The sequence below is a fragment of the Panthera leo genome, chromosome D1 (assembly GCF_018350215.1).
Source record: "Panthera leo isolate Ple1 chromosome D1, P.leo_Ple1_pat1.1, whole genome shotgun sequence".
Lineage (NCBI taxonomy): Eukaryota > Metazoa > Chordata > Mammalia > Carnivora > Felidae > Panthera > Panthera leo.
The window spans coordinates 90,359,650-90,372,450 of record NC_056688.1 but is presented as its reverse complement, the minus strand read 5'-3'; positions in this window follow the sequence as shown (position 1 = coordinate 90,372,450).

Here is a 12,801-nt window from a genome sequence, read left to right as displayed (position 1 = left end):
AGAGAGAGACATTTCAAGGGTTATCCGTATCTTCTACTGCTTTTCATATATCCCTATGCAATTTATAGTCAATCACCTATAGAAATCAATCAGTAACATAACACCTTTTTGAAAGCAACTTCTTATAACCATTTATGAAAAAAATCAATGTAACAAGTTGATTATGTGAAAAATGATTGGTAACTTTTTCCTATTGTATAAAAGTGATCTTAGCTGTTTAATATCAATCTCTTCAACTCTGCTTCTCCCCATATCAACATTTCTCTGTATCTCCAGTGTTATCCTTTTCTCCTTTCTTCGGCATCTGAGAGGTACAGAAGGCAAACCCCTCCACTTCATCTCCTAGAGCTCCCTCTGAGACTCGATTTCATCAGTAGACACTGCTTTTGCCAGACTCAAGTCTTTCATTCTTCTCTCCGGATTTTTCCTTTGTATACCTTTTTACTATGATTGGTTAAAATTCAGAGTTACACTTAGAGTTAGATCTAAAAGCTCAAAGAGTGTTGACAGTCAACCTTAGTCTCTCTCTCTGTCTCTCTCCAATGCCTCTTCTCTGTGTGTGTGTGTGTATCCTCTATAAGTGTTTGTAATCTTTACTTCTGGGTCTTTCATTTTCAAACATTCTCATTATCCTTTGTACATAGAGGGAAAAAATTTCCTCTTTCCTAATGACTGCAGGAAAAAGTCCCCAGAGAGACTTCTTAATCTCCTGGCTGGAGTCATGTGCTTCTCCCTGAACCAAATCCTTTGACCAAAAGATAGAATGCTTTTTTGACTAGGTCTGAGTCACATAGAAATCTTGGAGTACCAGGGAAGAGAGAAGTGTGAATTAGCTACTGATACACTACATGGACAGAGGCTATAAACGAGGTGATCCTGCAAAAGAAAATTATACAGCACAGAAAAAAAAAGTAACAGCCATCATGTGCAAGTTTCATTAACTCTCTCTAATCATAAAGCATTCTTTTTTTCAGCAGTGTTTTCCTCCTAGGATAACAGTCTCTTGTTTTATGACTCCAAGTTTCTCAAAGGAAGAATGTGAACTCCACTTCCCATGCATCACCCACTCCCTTCTTTATCCCTTGAAAACTGGCCTCTACTCAAAAATGACATTGACTTCTCACTGCTCACTAATGCTGTTTTCTGCTTTCTGTTCATCAACTTCCTCTCTCTCTCTACAACATTTGGCAGTTTATCACTCCCTTCTTCAAATTCTTTCCTCCTAAAATTTCCATAACACTCAAATAGCCTTCTTGGTTTATCCCTGTTCTACAATTAGCTCTTCTCTTAATTGCTTCTAAACTTAGAAAGCACAGAAAGGAGTCAGTCTTATTTCTTGTCCTCCTGAAAAAAAAGTTAATATGACAGATTTAGATGCTCATAAATTTTTCCACAATGGCACCTATACATCAACAACCAAAGTAAAAAATCTGAACATTTCTTGAAAATGGATGGGGCACAAAATTTGCCTGCCTTTAAGACAGGCAATATAATTAGTCCTATAATTAGAAATAATCAAGCTAAAAATCATTTAACTCAATTCCATCCTTTTACAAATGAAGTGATTTACCCAACTTCATCCAACTGCTCAAAGACTAAATGGTTCCTAGAACTTAGATTACTCTATTTGAAGTTCAGGGCTTCTCCAATTTATACCACACAGCATTCCAAATGGTAATGATTCTGGCTTAAGAACTGTATGCCCTCCATGAAGGAATCAACAATTCAGCGATACAAATCCCCTGTAAATATAGCTCGATTACAGCATCCAAGAAATTGCAAGTAAATGGAAAATATATTTCTGAATCTTTATCCTCTTTTTTGTCTTTGTATAAGGAAAACATTCAAGAGTTAGTTTCTAAAAGAGGGATTTATCATGAAAATTCTATGTAGAGCAAGCCATAATTTTGTAGACACTGTCTTAAAGCTATCAAAGCTTTCATGGAATGTTTTAACCCAGACCTGTATTGTATAACTTCTAGACTTTGTATAAATAGTCCAATCTACTTCGTATTCAAGCCTGCAATAATTAAGTAATGTTTCTCTTAATATTTAAGTAATGTTTCTTTTGACATTAACTGGTATCTGGTAAGTGACTAACCCATCAACACCTATCAGCTATAGTCTTGGCAAAAAAAAATAGGGAAAAAAATAGGTAAGTCCATAATGCCAGGATAGAATGATTCTTATAAAATGAGAAACTTTAAATGTAATCAAACTAAAAATTAACCTATTATTGGACTGGCCTTTGTTCCCATGAAAACTGGGTGAGGAATGGTCACTAAAAGGTTTTCTATTAAATGTGACTCTGCTTGTGCATTCAGTTCAGTCAGGTGTAAGAAGCAGACGATGGCTGGCTGAGAAAGGTAATAGAATCAATAGATATTTCCTCTGAAGAGATACATGGCTATAACTTAAAAAGGTATCACTGAATACATTTAGGCACAACTAGAATATGATCTGAGCACAGCCAAAGCTCAAGAGATAGCATGCAGACTCACAAATTTTACTTTGGAGTTAACGGAACTTAGATATTAAGAAGGTCAGTGAATTTGAAGCAGAATAAATACAAGGAAAATCACACCTAGGCATAGAAGTTGGAAACCCAAAAGCAAAAGGAAAACATAAATGAAGAGACAAATCTTAAAATCAACTAGAGGGGAGCAAAGAAACATTTTCTTCAGGGAAACAACAATGAAAATGGCAGCTGATTTCTCAACAGAAACTATGTCTGCCATAAGAAATTGTAATCGTTTTTTTTAAGTGCTAAAAGAAAAACTGCCAGCACTAGAATTCTATACTTGGTAAAAAATATCCCTTATGAATGAAAGCAAAAGAAAGATATTCTCGGATAGTCATGAAAGAATTCACTGGAACACAATTTTACTGTAAAAATAAAGGAATTTCCTTGATCCAAATGGAAAATGATTCCAGAAGAAATCATGGAACACTAACAAAGAATGAATAACACCCAAAAATGTAAATATAGGGAAATATAAAAGATCATTGACTGCTTCAGGCAATGATAATAGCAACATTTTGTGGAGTTTATAACTTACGTAGAAGTACAATATATGACAAAAATGCCAAATAAAAAGTGAATTATTAAAAATAACTTTAAACCATAATCATCATAATTACAATTGAGTAAGCAATTTTTTTTCCTCCAAAAATCCAACTCCAAAATATCCCTATTTATAATCTCTGCAGCCAAGCTTTTTTGATTGGCTATCCTTTTGGTCACTTCTATCTTTGATTTGTTTTTATATGGTGCTTCTAAAATGAAATAACAGTGGATAAATTAAACTTATCCTAGGAATAAATATTACCATGAGAAATCAATGTTTTATATAGCAGGTTTTTATGTCCTCCGTCCCATTTTAAGGCATACTCTTTACTGGATTCCACAGTTCCACAGTGATATGCACTAAAAGAAATAACCCAGTGAGGTCTGTTTATGGAGAATGTAGTTCACAGAAAACTTTTCTTTTAACTCAGGACCAGTCTTCTGAAAAGGTGTTTTGTTGTTGTTGTTTTTTTTAATTTGATTAACAATGTGAATTATGTATCTTACCATATTAACTTCTTTTCCTTATTTACTTCAAAGCTCAGAGCCAAATTTGTGGTTCTTTTCTAGATAGTGTAGAAATATATATACCCTGCAATTTATGTATATTCAGCCTTGATTATACTTACATTTTTCTCCATCTTTAATTTCCTTTTACTAACATTTCCTCCTCTACTTTTATATGTAATCCTAGTAACTTCGATGTTTCTTTATGTTACTGTAAATCCTTTTTTAGAACAAACAAAGGAAGAAATAATTACATACGTAGGTACATATGTAGATATATACACATTTACTCATCCTGGGTTTTTTCAAGCATTTTCTCACTAACTCATCACAAACAAAAGAGGAAATGCTTAGTATATCCATTTTTCAAATGAGAACACAGAATCAGTGACTAGCCCCAAATCACACAATAAACAGGTAAAGCCAGAATTCTCCCCTTTGCTCCAAAGCCCATAATTTTTCTTTTATGACATATTACAGCTTTCGTTTGCCTACTGTACCATTCACTTATTCATTCATTGAAAGCATATATATTTACTACGTACAATGTTGCAGACTGTGGGGTATCATTCAAAGTGAATCATTCAAAGTGTCCCTCTCACGCAGCTTACAGGCTCTGTCCTATAACATTAGGTTTCTTTTACAGGAATGTCTGGTTTGGTAAACTGGATTATAAGTGCTTAAGACAGAGATGCTATTGTGCACAGCTCTGTACCATGGTCCCCCAGGAGCTGTGCCACAGTGCTTATCTACATTTCTTCAGTCAGCTTTAGAATAAATAAAGTTACAAAAACAATGAGGCATCGGCATGGTGATTAGTGGAAGATTTTTCTAAGTAATCCAAAAAATTATTCCCATGATAGCAGATGTTATGAAGCAATACTGAGTTTCACTTTTACCCAGTGAGAGGGAAAATACACAAAGCCTAACCAAATTATGTCAAATTGCACTGAACAAAAGGCAGTTTTAGAAACTACATGTCAATCTGCTATGGCTTTGGGGGAACCCCAGATTCCCTTCATAACTCAATGTCTTGTTATTACCCTCTCAGAAGGAGTGTGAACAATGGCTGAGTATGGGTTTGAGTGGTTAATGAGATGCTGTCAGGCAAAGAGAAATGGTCTCATTTTAGCCCATTACTCAAACTCTGCATACCAAACCCTTGTTTCTGAATGTATCATGTGACTAAGGGACACACAATAATTTACTAAAAAGGGGCCTACTGAGATTATATAAGAAGAGAAACTGGGGATTTTTCTCAAGGGTCCAGGAACAATGCCCACAACCCATATAGCTCTGAGCTTTGTCATGAAGAACCCAAAGCCAGTGGAGATGTGCCAATCAACACACCAAGCCCTCACACAGGTTGTCCTCTCTGTGACTGTTTTAACCACTCTTCAAGGGGTAAGAATTCATCATTTCAGGGAGAGAAGATGAGTTCTTTGAGCAATCGAGAAGTCTCTTTTCTGAATGGAAAGGGGTGGTTTTCTAGTGCTCATAAGCATTAAGGAGGCACAGATCCTACTCTGTCCCACTTTAAGAATTCACTCTTATCCTTCAAAACATAGAGAGAAGTGGTTTCATTAAAAGAGAATGTGTTTTTCAGAGATTTAAAGCACAGCATAAAAACTATAATCAATAATATTGTAATAAGTGTGTGTGTGGTAAAAAGTTACCAACTTTTTTCATTTGTAGACTGTCTGCGCATAGTAAGTGCTCAAAAAATATTATTTTTAAGTTCTTTCTCTTCTTATTAAAATCCCTGCTAATGAGAAAATGTGATAACAGGGGACTGTGTGGCCTAAGGTAGGTCTCACTGGGGTAGATATTTTGAATGATAAAAGTCCAAGTTACCAAGAAAGAAAAAAACTATGTTCCTACCTTAAATAAACAAGTCTGGGGCACCTGGGTGGCTCAGTTGGTTGGGCAACCGACTTCGGCTCAGGTCACAATCTCGCCGTCTGTGAGTTCGAGCCCCGCGTCGGGCTCTGTGCGGACAGCTCAGAGCCTGGAGCCTGCTTCGGATTCTGTGTCTCCCCCTCTCTCTTCCCCTCCCCTGCTCATGCTCTGTGTCTCTCAATAATAAAAAAATGTTAAAGAAAAAAAATTAAAAAAAAACAAGTCTGAGGATAAAATATGTTATATGGTAAAGCAGAGGATTAAACTGTAACATCCTAAGTAAATAGAAATAGTGGTGCTGTCTTAGCTACTGGCATAGTCCACTAAAGACACAGTGTGGGGAATGTTCTGGCCAATCTTGAAAGATTATCCAGAAACTGTGCTGATGTTCTTCCTACATTATCTCACCTTTTTCTTCACAGCAAGCCCCAGAGGTGAACATTATCCCACCCATTTAATATTAGAAGAAACTACAGCCTGACGTGACAAGTAACATGCTGATATTCCCACAGCCAACACACCTATCTCAAGCTTCTCTGAGCCTCTATAGCCTCCACGTCTCCCCACATAGCCTCCCAGATGCAGACAAGACCAGGAATGAGAGAATGACAAAAAAAAAAAAAAAAAACTTTAGAAAGTTTCAAATAAAATCCTGAGCTGAAAGAAGGCTTCCTGTACTAAGAAACCTAGTCATTCTGACCAGGCCAAGCAGCTGAAAAATATGTGTCTGTGAGCTCTGTGAGGAAAATGAGATGTGTACCTTCCATAGTGAGAGGGAGAGACTCCAATTATCGTTAGAACTCTGATTTCAGAGCTAACTGGCTCCCACTTGGTCACTGTTGACCCAGAAGCTCATTGTCCTCACTCTTCAGAGAATTCAGGGAGACTAGGAGATTCAGCACCCCTTCCCCAGTCTTTACCTCTCCCAGGTCCACCTGCAGAAGCTCCCCAGGCTTCTCTAATTACTGCAGAGTATCTCATGGCAATTCTGTCCAAGAGTCTACCCCCAAAATTTAAGAACTTAGGCATCTAGGGAAAACCTTGGGGGCCCACTGGCCATAAAACACACAAAAAGCAGATATGAATGATTGAGGTCACAAGCGATTTAATTATTTTTCTGCTTCATTAAGTGACTGTTAAAAGAAGTTGGCTCCTCATGTGACCTCCCATGAAAGAAAGCAAAACCAAAATCATTCTTACAATAGTTTTCATATTTTCATCATATTTCAATCATATTTTCAATTTCCCTTGCCACCTGCCCACCCCCCCTTCCTTTCTGCAGAGGGCAAGTGTCTCTCAGGACACAGCTCCAATTCTGCAATAGGACTGTGGCTTCACTCCTCAGTGCTACTGTCAGAATGACCCAGTGAATGGGAGATGGGGAAGAAAAACAAATCTCCATTGTTTCAGCACCAGAACAAGCCAGTGCTTAATCTAATGCAAACATAATTACTTTCACTTAAACAAAAAGGGGAAACAAATGAAAAGAAAAAAAAAAACTTGTTTACAGCATAGGCTGTCTGCTCAGAAATAAACAATTATGTGGGCATCAGATAAGCATCATGTTCCTCCTCTCAGTTGCTGCTCTTTAGAAACAAATCTGAAAGGCATTTAAGGAAAAGGTTAGGAACAGAAGCTCTGAGTCTTAACTATTCTCTTTTTATCTTCACCAGTCCGCACCACTGCTTAATTCTTGAGTTTGAACATAAATAGAAGGTTGGCACTTTGAGAAACAGCATTAGAGTTGGGTGTCATGAAGAGAAACATTTAAATTGTTTTTCCATTGACTTTTGCATGGCATTGATCCCTTTGATATTCCCAGAGAATGTGCCAGAAGGAATATTCATTTATTCATGAAACAAATATTTATAGCCCACCTGCTCTGTAACAGGTACTGTACTTGGGTGAGCAACACGGAAATGAGGACCGTCCTATGGCAGACAGTCCAGCAGAAAGAAAAAAAAAACATGGAACAAATAATTATGCAAATAAGTATAGGCAAGAATATGTTGCTACTATAGTATGTAACAAAGAAGCCTAAACCATTAACAGAGTGGTAGAGAGGAGTGGTCAGGAATAGATTTTCTAACGAAGTTTCAACTTAGCTAAGACCTTAAGCATGAGAAGAAGTCAACCAGGCAAATGGAACGAGTTGGGGGGAGAACTACATGGAGTGACACTTGAATTCGAAAACTCTGAGAAGGACCAGAGAAAGGAAGGGTTGCAATATGCTTAAGAAGGTGAAAAGTCTGTATATTGGTTTCCTAGGGCTGCTATATTAAATTACCCCAAAGCAAGTGGCTTAAATCAACAGAAACTTATTCTCTCACAGTTCTGGAAGCCAGAAGTCCTAAGTCAAGGTGTTGGCAGGGCTATGTTCTTTAAGGAGGCTGGACAGGAGACTCCTTTCTTGCATATTACTCTTTATAGCGGTTTCAGATGTTCCTTGGCTTGGGACACTGTAACGCCAGTCATTGCTCCCATCTTTACATGGTCTTCTCCTCTTCTGTCTCTAATAAGAACACTTGTCATTGGATTTGAGGTCTACCTGGTTAATCCAGTATGACCCTCATCTTGAGATCCTTCATTTTATCTGTAAAGACCTTTTTCCCAAATTAGGTCATATTCATGGGTTCTGTTGGCTACGACATGGACATATATTTTGGAGACCACAATTCAATGCACTATAGTTAGTCAGCATTGTTGAAAAGTAGCAAGTGTAGCAGTTAAGAGAAGTGGAGCAAGATAAAGCCAGAGACAGAGGCTCTCTGTATATGCCTTTGAGGCCTTGCTGAGTATATCAGTTTTCTATTGCTGCATTAACTAATAACCACAAAGCTAATGGCTTTAATAACATCTATTTATTATCTCTCAGTTCTGTGGGCCTGAAGTCTGGGCACAGTGTGGATCAACTGGGTCCTCAGCACAGGACCTCACAAAGCTGAAGACAAGGTGTCCATTAAGCTGGGCTCTCATCTCAAGGCTCTAAAAAAGCTCACTCAGGTTTTAGACAGACTTCAGTTCCTTACACACATGGGCCCTTTCAGGTACAAGGCAACAACAACATATTGAATTCTCATATTTCAAATTTCTGACTTCCACTTCTGCTACTATCCTGAGAAATATTTCTGTTTCCAAGGTTTCATGAGATTATGTTTGGCTGGCCAAGATTATCCAAGAAAAAGCGCTATTTTAAGGTCAGATGACTAGTAATCTTAATTACATCTATCAAGTTCCTTATGCCATGACACATAAATATAGCTTTCTAAACTTCTCTTTGGTAGCACTATCAACAAGTTTTTAAGGAAATTGGAAATATTCAGAGAAAAATCCTAACCTCTGATGTCACAGGAAATAGATGAGATTTTCCTCAAATATACTCCTTGGTCAGCAACAAAATACTGAACTGTCTGGAACCTGGAGTTGATTTTCTGCATCATTTCAATTAATAGTTTCAACAAAAGACTTCATTTCTAATAAAGCAATGGAGCCCATTCTTATCATAGCTTGAACTAAAAATTCCAAGTTATCATCATCCAAGACAAAGACATTCAGCTTATAAGTCAAGACTCAAACATCAATTTTTAGCCTGTACTGTTTTTGTCAATACTAAAAACATGCCCATGAGAAAACAGGTGGGAGAAGTAATGTGGAAGTGAATTTGAAATCTAGAATATTTTGATACTATTAGCCACATTGAGATTTGCAAAACCAACTGCCCTGAATCCTGAAAAATGAAATAGATTGTTTTAATCCAATGGTAGAGTAAAAGCAAGAGCTTATAGGAGGAGAAACATCAAAAATGTAAACTCTCCTATGTGGTCATGAATTTTATGAAGTGAACAAAAGCACCACCAGAAGTGAAGAAAAATGTAAAAACTACTTGAATAAGTAGTTTTCAAAGCTCAAAGAGCTATGGCCAACACTTTATATTTATTAAATGTCCCCTTTCATTTAAAACCTATGTCAAGTCACATAGTCACTCCCTCCTTGATGCTCCTGTTTGTATATCAGTCCATACCCTCAGACTACAAAATCTTTCTATGGCGAGCACTACAAAAATGCTTACAGCATGAATGCATTTCCTTGCCCACCCTAGTATCAAAGATGTTCCTACTAAGCCCAACCCAAATTCATGACCTCTCTTTTCAACAACTATGGTAGTTACATGGGAAATACTCATTTGATATCCGTTATATATTGCTTTATATTTTTATTTTATCATGTGTGTGTGCCTTATTTCCCCCACTAGACTGTCAATTCCTTGACTACTAAAATTAGAATTACAGACTCTGTGTCTATAAAATGAAGATGATCTTTTCTATCCTAGAAGGCTGTCATGAGATAATTCAGGTGAAAATACATAGACCAGTAACTAACATGGAGCAAATTATTATTAGCTTTCATTTCCTCTCCATTTTTATAATTTTGTATCCCTCACTATTCTTACTACAGTATCTTGCACATAGTAGGTGCTCAACAAGTGCATGCTGATGCACTGTGTGCGATTCAAGTTCAAGGAAAAGTTAATGTAGGTCAAAGATTGAAGGGCAAGGTCTAGGAATTGTGGCTTACTTGAGGAAACAGGAGCTCTGCTCTTGACATTGGCTCCAGCAATTGATAATTGGATAACTGGGCTATTATCGTTATTTAAAAAGCTAGAACAAATTTTTAACATGTAATAGTACTGTGGTATTTTAAACATAATCAGAAAGACAGCATGTTCAATAAAAGACGTGAAGGGGGAAAGCCAGAATTCTGTCCAAATAGAAAATGAAATGCTGCTTCCATGCAAGGTTAGGATGGTTTGGGTCATTAAGCAGAGTTTGGATTTTATTTAACAAGTAAGGATGAGAGGCGTCTGGGTGGCTCAGTCAGTTATTTGTCCGACTCTTGATTTTGGCTCAGGTCATGATCTCAGGGTTCTTGAGATCGAGACTTGCATCGGACTCTGGGCTACTTGTGATTCTCTCTCGCCTTCTCTCCGCCCCTCCCCCACCTCAAAATAAATAAATAAACTTTAAAAAACATTTAAAATAAAGGAAGGATGATAAGAGATAAAGAGATACCTTCAAGGCCATCCACTGATCAACAAGTTTCAAAGTGCTGACCTTATATACTAGAGCATATAACACAGCTAGTAGCTCTCCACACTTTCTCTCCTTGTTATCTAACTCCATGGGCAGAGCCTTCTTGCTCAATGGTTTCTGACGGGTGCTTCCACCACTGCAGAAAGCAGTGGGTCTGAATGGGAAATTAGGACCTCATAACAATAACAAAAAAGTCACACTCAAATCTATTCCATTAACCTATTGCAACTTTACATTCCCCTAAACCTATTGTAAATGAATAATATGACAAAGGAACTCTCACAGATATACAAATGACAATCTCAGGAAAATCATGCTATTTGTTTCCCAAAGAAACCTTCTTTGAGAAAGTAATTGTTGAGGCTTAAAAGACACTGAGAGAGGAGAAATAATGAAGAGGAAATGTGGCATCGGGGGAGAGGGGGGGGGGAGTTAAAATGAAAGGGGACACACAGAATCTGTGAGATATATTTAAATCTCAGAACCAAACTAGCTATCCAGAGGGAGCTGCTTTTCATCTTCTGAATTGACACAAGCCTTCTGAAACCTCTGTGGCTTTGACCTTTCATTATTGCAGAACACAGCCACCTGCCTTCACCCCTCACCCGAGCCTCTCAGCTGAGGTGCGGGAGCTGATGCCCTCAGCCACTCTGCAATAGCATGAGGCTTTTGCTGTTCTCACTTCAAAACTGGCCAGATCGTGAGATGCGAGTCTTGCAAGAAAAGGTTTTTCTCTCAGCGCCAGTGTTTTTGGTGAGAGATGTAATACATCAAAGCAGAGAAGAGATGCAATCATGCAGGGAATGATTTCAAAAACTTTAATGAACCGTTTAAAATAAACTCATTTGAAGGTAATTTAACAACACCACTTTTACAATTAAAAATACTATTTTAGCATGCAAATGCAGAACATTAGTCCCATGTCAGGATGGAAAATGAAGTGAAACTGAGGGGCTTTTGAAACACGAATGCCATCTCAGTAATTTCTCATCACTCCACGGTGCTCTTAGGCAGCCTAATGAAAGAATGAATTAATTTAAACAACATTTTGTTGGAGCAATGGGGTTTGAGGAATTAAATTAACTTGATGGTTAGTTGTAAGAGCCAGGCTTGGAACTGGCATTATATTGTTACTAAAATTAATTTCTATCCTTTCCTAAGTTTTATTTGGATATTTCTTGTACTTATTCCTAAAGTATCAACCAAGGGTTTCGGCAATTAGCAGAATCCTTCATCAGTCCTGTTTGATATATTAACATTTGCTTGGAAATGTGTAGGCTGAGGCAAAATGATACTCTGGAAAAACAAACCGGACTCCAGATGTTGCCCCCAGGAATTAGAGTAGCAGCTGAGTCTGACTTTGAAGGGTAATAGGAATAATAAGCTGGCACATGGACTAAGCCAAAAACAGCGATTCTGTCAAAAACAGCTGACAAATCACATTCACGTTATACATCCATGGCTGTTCCAGGTTACAGATCTCAGCATTGCTAAGATGGGCTGCAGGTTATGGGCAATTCTCAACACACTGGCTTCAACATACAAGTTCCTTTCACACTTAAAAGTATATCGGCATGCCATTAGCAAAAGTGACATTATAGGAACTTCTGTAAACTCAAAAATTTCAATGGTAAGTCATGAATGTTGTAACTTAACTGCTACAAAAAAGAAAACAGGTTAAAAATAATAGGTGTTAATATGTCAGGTAATAACTTATTGACATGCACAGTTTCTGCTGCAAAGTATTTTTCTTTCTATAAATCTAACCCTAGTTTTTTAAGACCAGCCTCACAAGAGAATATTGAAATCACATGCTGTCTTGATAAAAACAATACTACTGCTAATAATATTTACCATGACTGATGGTGTTGAGTCACACATTCCAGGCACAGTTTGCATTCTCCATGAAACTCCACATAAACCCTCCAAGAAAATAGTTCCCATTTTGAGGAGAAACAAACTAGCATTCAAACTTGTCCCGGATTCTGCAGCTGGCATATGGTAGAACTAGGATTTGATTAAAGGTCTACGTCCACTGCGATATGGTAGTCAAAAGTCACCAATGTCCACTGTCCCATGGAAGAAAAACATCAAGATGTTAATGTGGTGATTTCATTTTTAATTCCTTGCATGCAAGCCTTCATAATCCAAACAAGGACCGTTCTCTTTCAAAGAGCTGTCTTGGGAGGCTACACACATATTCTTGCCAGGATGCGTTTGCTCTACGGAGAAGACCTT